Source organism: Simochromis diagramma, unplaced genomic scaffold (genome assembly GCF_900408965.1).
Source record: "Simochromis diagramma unplaced genomic scaffold, fSimDia1.1 OVJJ01000596.1, whole genome shotgun sequence".
Taxonomy (NCBI): domain Eukaryota; kingdom Metazoa; phylum Chordata; class Actinopteri; order Cichliformes; family Cichlidae; genus Simochromis; species Simochromis diagramma.
This window is the reverse complement of record NW_024387245.1, coordinates 19,999,714-20,006,947: the sequence shown is the minus strand read 5'-3', so window position 1 is coordinate 20,006,947 and position 7,234 is coordinate 19,999,714. Positions and strand designations below refer to the sequence as shown.

Genomic DNA, 7,234 nt, shown 5'->3' with positions numbered 1-7,234 from the left:
GGAACATAAACTATTTTGCCTGAAGTGATGGCTGCAGTACTGTATTTCAAATGTTAAAACAGCAACACGCATGAGTGTGCTCTGTACCGGCGTAAACATGGCCTGATAATGACCTCCCTCCTGACTGGAAAGAGATGCTCCTCCTCGACTGTCCCTGCTCGCTTCTCCTTTTTCTTCTTTGAGTATCCCAGAACTTTGAAGTTGCCTCTGTGCCACCTTTTGCCGAAATCGGCATCTTCAGATGGGAATTGATGGAGGCGTTATTGTCTCCCTGTGCTGCAAGAGAGGTTTGTGTGATGAATGTTTGAGCAGTGGTGATAAAGCTGCACTTTTCCCATGCTGAGAGTCATGCCAGAGGCTTCACACACGTCACTGGTCAGGAGGGGTGAGTCCAAGCTGGGTAGCCCTGATCTTTACCTCCTACAGCGGGCTGTATAGATGGGGCTTCAGGGAACTATTGGGCCAAAGGTCGGCTATATAAGTACCGAGCGAGTCCAGAGTGGACCATTGAGAAAAGACTTATATGTGTTGACGAGCAGATTGATTTTGCTGCCGCTTTCAACTACTTTAGACGCACTCCACAAATCTAAACTTTGTACTAACACGTGTCAACATGTCAGACTTGTGTTAATGTTTAATTCATGCCTGTAAATGACCATTAATTAATAACCCTCAAACTTCAGGCTCCTTCAATATTGCATGAGCAAACATTTAACTTTTAATCTTGCAGCAGAGAGGTCGGCACATGCCGAAATTAAAAGCTACCACAGAGACTCAATTAGAGCAATCCACTGAAGGATATCACTCAGATGCAACTTGGAGATGTTAAATCCCCGTCTTTGTTTGTTTGTGTGCAGCTTGTTGCTCCCCAAACCCTGAACATCTGTGCAGAGGGAGGAAAAGGGGAGGGGGCTGTGGGAGTGATGGCAGGCCACATGGGGAGGGCCTTTTCTCCCTCAGTCTGTCAGCCCACCTGACTGCTGCTATGGCAGGCCTGCCCAAGGCAAGACCACAGGCTAAGGCCTCCTGTGGGCCTCCAGCAGGGCTCAGCAGCCTCCCCAAGCCCATTAGAGCACCCCTCCTACCACCTCCACCCGAGCGGCCCCCACCCAGCCCTGCAGCCCTCTGCCCCAAGATGCCATTGCTCTCTGTCCTGCTTCTTTCTGCACTGAAATAACTCTATTGTTTTCCACTGTTTGCCATGTTGTGTATGTAATAGGAGCTGTTTGAGGGCATGTTTGATTATTTTTATTTATTTTTCTGCCTGCCTTGTCCTCAGGCTGCGAGGCTTCAAATAAGGCTCCAGAGAGACTTCAGCTTCCAGTGGTGTGAGAGTATTTTTAGGGAACAAATCCCAGAAAGGCCTTTTTACAGTTACTGCACTAATGTGGTGTGACTGTCAAAGCTTCCACTTATGTCCACTGCTTCCCTGAACGGTCCAACATGGAGGGTTGCTGAAGCACTTAGGATTCACTGTATCTTACAGCGAACTCAACAGCAAGGAGTATTACTGCTGTATATTTCTCCCTCCGGTTCTTACATCTCCGATTTAATGAGATTGTCTCGGTAGCTGCTCAGATTCTCAGAGGCAAGGTGAGGTGTGATGGGGGGGATGATCAGATATTCTGGATATCCTGTGATTCTCTGTCTATTTGAGTCTTTTTGATCTAAATGAAACTACAGGGTGCAGAACAGACCCTGCATGCGAATCAGACACAGCGACTTTGCATACAAGCTGCAGAAATACCAGGAGAGCAAATTCATGTTCAACCCCAGTTGTGGATGCAATTTGTGAACGTGAGGTTCTGAAGCGTGCTGTAATAGTTCAATTTATAATTAATCATATCTGATTTGCCAGATTGCCATAAACTTGGGGAATAAAAATCTGGGAGTGTTGGGGTTTCAGATTTTTTATTTTTTTTTTAATCATTAAGTATTTATGATCCGTGATGGATATATAAACTGTGTTAAATCTGTTGCCTTGAATATTGATTATCTCTAATTAAAAATGCAGTTTGATAAGAAGGTTAGCAGCGTTCTCTGGTCAGCCTCCCTCGTTTTACAACTTACATATTATTTTTTTAAATTCCTCACCTCCTAGTGGTTTTCTCTCTGCTTTCAGTTCAGTATGCCAATTAGCTGCAGAGGTCTTTAACAAGGAAGTCATTAGTTCTAATTAGGATGTGGTTAACTGCGATGCGTTAAAAGGCAAAACCCATCATGTTGAAGGATGGTGGTGTCGCGAATAAGCCCGACTGGAAACAGCTGTTGACTTTACAGAGAGGGTCATGCTATAAACAAATACTCCCCTGAGCACAGCGAGAGCACGGGACACCCAGTCTTACAAGATGATTGGCATGCAGAATTAAGCAGCAGTTGAGTGGAGTATATGATTGGAAATAAAATGTGCTGCTTTGTCTCTACATTTTATTTAGTGGATATAAATTGGGCATTTCTTAAAATGCTTAGAAGCACAGAGATTTATGAGAACCTGGAAATCCAACTGCGTCTCAAAAAAAACCCTCTTTATATAATAATATAATACAAAATAATGATATTTGATCTCTGACATCATATTAATGTGCTTTACCCACAAAAATGGGCACCCTATGGATGCAAAAAGTCAACAGTGACAAGTTATTTGAGCCAGTTGATTGTTTACTCTTTTTTTTTTATATATTTATCCACCTCGATAAATATACTTTATTGCAGTGCACCAAAACAGACAAGGCAGAAAACAATGATCATGTTATCAGTTAGAGAAGAAGCAATATGAGGTGCGAGTACAGAGAAAGAGAGAGGAGAAAACAGAAAGCCATAATAACAAGACTCTGAAGTATACACCAATCAGACCAACAGGTGTTTTACTAGGAAAAAAAAGTCTGAGCATTGAGTTGGATGTTACTTTGACACAAATCACACACCTAAATATTGTTGCAGGGCAACACATACTCTGACAGCAATGGTACGGTCCAACAGCAAAGGTCTTCGCCAACAAATAATTGTCAGGAATGCTTTGGGGAACATTTTCAGCCCAGTGTCACAGCATTTTGTGAAATAGCCACAAAAAAGTTGTTATGTTTCTGTGTCAGTAAGTACAGATTTGTGAGTAATAGGAAATATATTTTTGTAAGAAGCATAGGTTTTGTGTATGATGAGCAGGGAGGTGTCACCAATCAAGGAAAACAACATTTTAAAAGACTTAGTAACTGTTGCAATTTTACCCAAACCGTGATCTTTTACTAAAGATTACCAAAGTGGGTTTTTTGTGCTTAAGCCTAACTAAAATTAAAATGTCCAGACTGAAGGAAACCTCACCCTGCAAAAGACTGAACCCAAAATATCTGTTATCAAAGTCCTGGTGCAAGACTGAAGAGATCTGTTAAGCTCTGTGAAGCTACAGATTCAATTGGAGATGCAACGTCATTACATGTCAGAGCACACGTTTTTTTATCCTCCTCTTTTAGCACCAGAAGTGGACAAACTTGATCTTAGAGGGTTTGAACGTGCTCCAGTTTTGGCAAAAGGAGAATAGTAATGCAATGAAACCGCATTAAACTGTGTTATCGGTGCAGGTTCAGGTATCTGTCCCAATAATCACAATAACCAGTTGCAATAGCTTCTAATTTTGGCTACCTATCAGGGTCGTTAACAGCCTTAAATCCACATGTTAAGGCTGTGGTAAGGTTGAAGCACCAAAATCAATTTATCTGTCGAACAAAAACACATTTTTAGGACTGTGGACCTCGACATTTAGATTTCACAAACTGTTTTGTATGAAACCTAAGAGTCTCATTACCTGAAGTGACAATAGCTGGCAGACAGCTGTTTTCGCTAATGTGCGTGCAGGGACGGGAGAGAAGGCAGAAGAAGATGGCAGGGCGGCAGCGGCGGGGTGTAGCTGAGGATGTGCAGGTGAAGAGCGAACGTGACAGAAAGGTACACAGGCAGAAAACAGGCAGAAAGTGGAATGAAACACGGAGAGAAAAGATAAAGAGGAAGAAGGGAATCAGCGAGCTTGACTCGTAATGTTTGAGTCGTGGGGCTCGGCATAAATCATCGTAGATTACCGAGCCTGTGGAGATCTTTTGACTTGTGTTCCTCCTCTTCCTACCTACTGTCTGACATGAGAGTGAATGAGGTAATCCGCGGTGCTCAGGGGTACACAGGCTCTGCTCCCATCTGGGCTTTGAACCTTTTGCTCACCTCACGCTCGGTCTCTGGTGTGTCGTGGTACAGTGGAGCATGTCAGACAAAGAAATTAAAGATGGCAGTTTACAGGGAAACACTCGGCTCTTTTGGTAACGCGGCTCTGAGAAGAACCTGACAAATTGATTTAAAAGGATGAAATACGTTCCCCAACCCACAAACGTTTTCCTCTCACCTTTTAAAACATATTTACCTCCCTGCCTGCTCCCGTTTTGTCACTTTTGGGAATGTGTGCGTGCACTCCGTGCCTGTTTGCATGCCTCACATTCATTCATTTTTCATGCCCATAATGGCACTTCTTTGCAGCCATCAATCAGGTTTTCTTTTATTTGCATGTGAGATTGTATGTGAGCACATACAATATGTGTGTGTTTTTGAAAGTGCTCCTCTTGCAAGTGTGTTTTCAGAAGCAGGACTGCGACTGTTCTTTTGTTGCTCACAGCTGTCCCATATTAGGGATCAGCTGCTATTCCCCAGGCAGTAAAGTGCTTTCAGAGGACTTGCTAATTGGCTGTAATCTCCTTTTTAAACTTGAAAGCCAGCAAGCCTCCAGCCTCGCAGTTTACAAGCAATTAATGCAAGGGAACACCAATATTGCTGGTCACAATTGGTGTATGTGTGCTCATTCTTCCTGCAGCTCCCTCTTATCTGATCTCACGCAGAGGCGGATTGACTCCTCCTGTGTTGTGGACCCCCAGTGTAAACAGCTACTCAGCAGTGGGGCGTTCTGGGGAAGTGGCGCAACTTGAGCGGAGGGGGGGATTTGGTCTGAATCTTGAGGCGTCCATGGGGATGATGGTGGGGTTTGGGGATCGGAGGAGTTTCCTTCTTAGGCGCTGATGAAATAATAATGCACAGAGTTGGCGAGGCTGAAATTTGCACATGAAAATCCTCTCCCTTCGCTCTCCTTGCGTCTAATGTGCCGCCGATGACAATCCCTGCCTCTCACAGTTTATATGCAAATGAGTTCTCTCAGCTTCCTCCTCCTCCTCAGAGAGTCGCCCAGCCGAGCTGGAAAGAGTCAGATAGACAGAGAGATAGAAAGTGAAAGAGACAGAGTGGGGCTTTTTTGTTGTGTTTTGTTTGTGTTTGTCTTGTTTATTTTTAAAAGGATTTTAAAAGATGATAATATATTTTAATTTTTTCCTTTGTTTTTTTTTTTTTTTGTTCTTTGTTTTTTTTTTCCTGAAAGGCAATATGCAGATTCTCTGAAGAGTTTGAAATGCCAGACTTTTCTTTTGAGTTTAATTGGAACATAATACCAGTAGTCTAAATAAAGTGTTTGTGTGAAGTGAGAAACGGTTGTATAATGACTCTTTTCTCTTTTTTTTCTTTTTCCTCCAACAAACAAGGCTCATCTTTCCCACAGGAGTCTCTGAGTCTGACGATTCTCTGTCGATATAAATATTGTTTCCTCTTTGTGACCTCTGCTCTTATTTTTTTTTCTATAGGCATTTGCACAGCTGTCTCGCTGAGTTATGTAAAGAAGAACTGGGTGTTAACATCACATCACCGGGAATAAAATCTTCAAAATTGAGGTAAGATAATCGAAAGATGTGGAAACGCTCTAAAAGTGATGTTTAAAAAAAAAAGCTTCACCTGAAGAAGACAGAAAAACTAACATACATACAAAGTGTCATTATAATAACAGAAAGCATGATTTACAGATTTCATGAGCTCTTCTGCAAGTTATACATATTTGTATCATTTTCCATACAGAATCTACTGGGTCAAATACTCTATTTAACTAATAATTTTAAATGTAATTAGCTAAACAGCAGATCGTCCTAAAAAGAAGATAAAGCTGGAGGTTTCACTGGTTTCCTGCAACACCCAATTCAAAGTGAACAGGACCCAGTCAGATGAGGAGGGAGACAGATAGGAAGAAGAGGAGGAGGGAGAAGAGAGGAGCTTTATGTCAGCCCGCTCTCCTCAGTCACGGCCAGTTAGTTAAAGCAAACGCAGGCGGACCCTTGAGAAAACGCAAGGCGGCGGAGAGTGCCAATCACGGCCGAGCCCTGGGCATTCCCTGGTACAGCTCGCCTTGAGCAACTTTTTATTAATTTAATAAACATCCCACGGAGACGGAGCGATGTGGACTTACGTACCCTTGCAGACAACAGCACTGCTTGGGCCTAATGAGATGTGCTACTCTCTCACACACACACTCGCCAATTCACACAAAGTGGGCACACTCTTTCTGAAAACACAGCCGTGCAGCCCACAGGCTCAGTTGCTCAATAAATATGTCAAAAAAATGTCACTTGCATATTGTGGTTTCTAGCTGTGAAAATAGTGTTGGTTTTATTTGCCCAAGTTTTCAGTTGTACATCCTGAGATTTCTGCCTCTACTCCACTGCAGTGAAAGTGAGTGGGATTTTATTCGTGGTTACAAGATTTAGAAAAAATCATTCTTTTTTTTTTAAATATCTTTTTCTAGGAAACACTGGTACTTTGGATCATCCACATAACACCACCGAGCGACAACAGAAGAGAAACGGTGAAGACAAAAATGCTTCATATCATTATTAAGGTTCAGTCAAAAAAAAATTCAGAATATTCTTTAGGATTGATGTAAGTCAGGTATATTGGTATCAGACTAAAATGCATCCAATATAGATAATATTTCCTCAGTTTTCTCAATCAGGATACCTATGTTCATGTAATTTCCTGTAGTACACAATGCACTATCTGCATACTCTGTGTAGTTAGTACATTTTGATGGGGAAGCGTTGGCCTCAATCAAACCTGAAAGGTTTTGCACCTGCGAGAAACAATGGCTGTGTTTTACATCCCTTTATATCTTGTTGCGTCTCCATCCAGACATTTAATAAAAAATTCTTGATAAATACCAAACAATGGCACAACACATATAACATCAATACCTCAGAAGAAATATGCCTCCTTTAGCACTGTCACTGCCATTTGACAGTAGATTTAATGATGTTTTCTCCTACTGATTGCCTTGAATTAGTTAGAGGTCATTCTGCTTCTGCTGAACAAAATTCGACCTTTTGCCCTCTGT

The 7,234-nt window shown here is 42.1% G+C and overlaps 1 long non-coding RNA gene across 1 annotated transcript; it reads left to right on the top strand.

The window, feature by feature from the left end:
- Nucleotides 1-3,853: 3,853 nt before the first annotated feature.
- LOC120714203 lies at nucleotides 3,854-6,643 on the top strand. Its single transcript, XR_005691368.1, has 3 exons — nucleotides 3,854-4,141; nucleotides 5,661-5,747; nucleotides 5,980-6,643. It is a non-coding gene; the product is annotated as an uncharacterized LOC120714203 (long non-coding RNA).
- The last annotated feature ends 591 nt before the right edge of the window (nucleotides 6,644-7,234 follow it).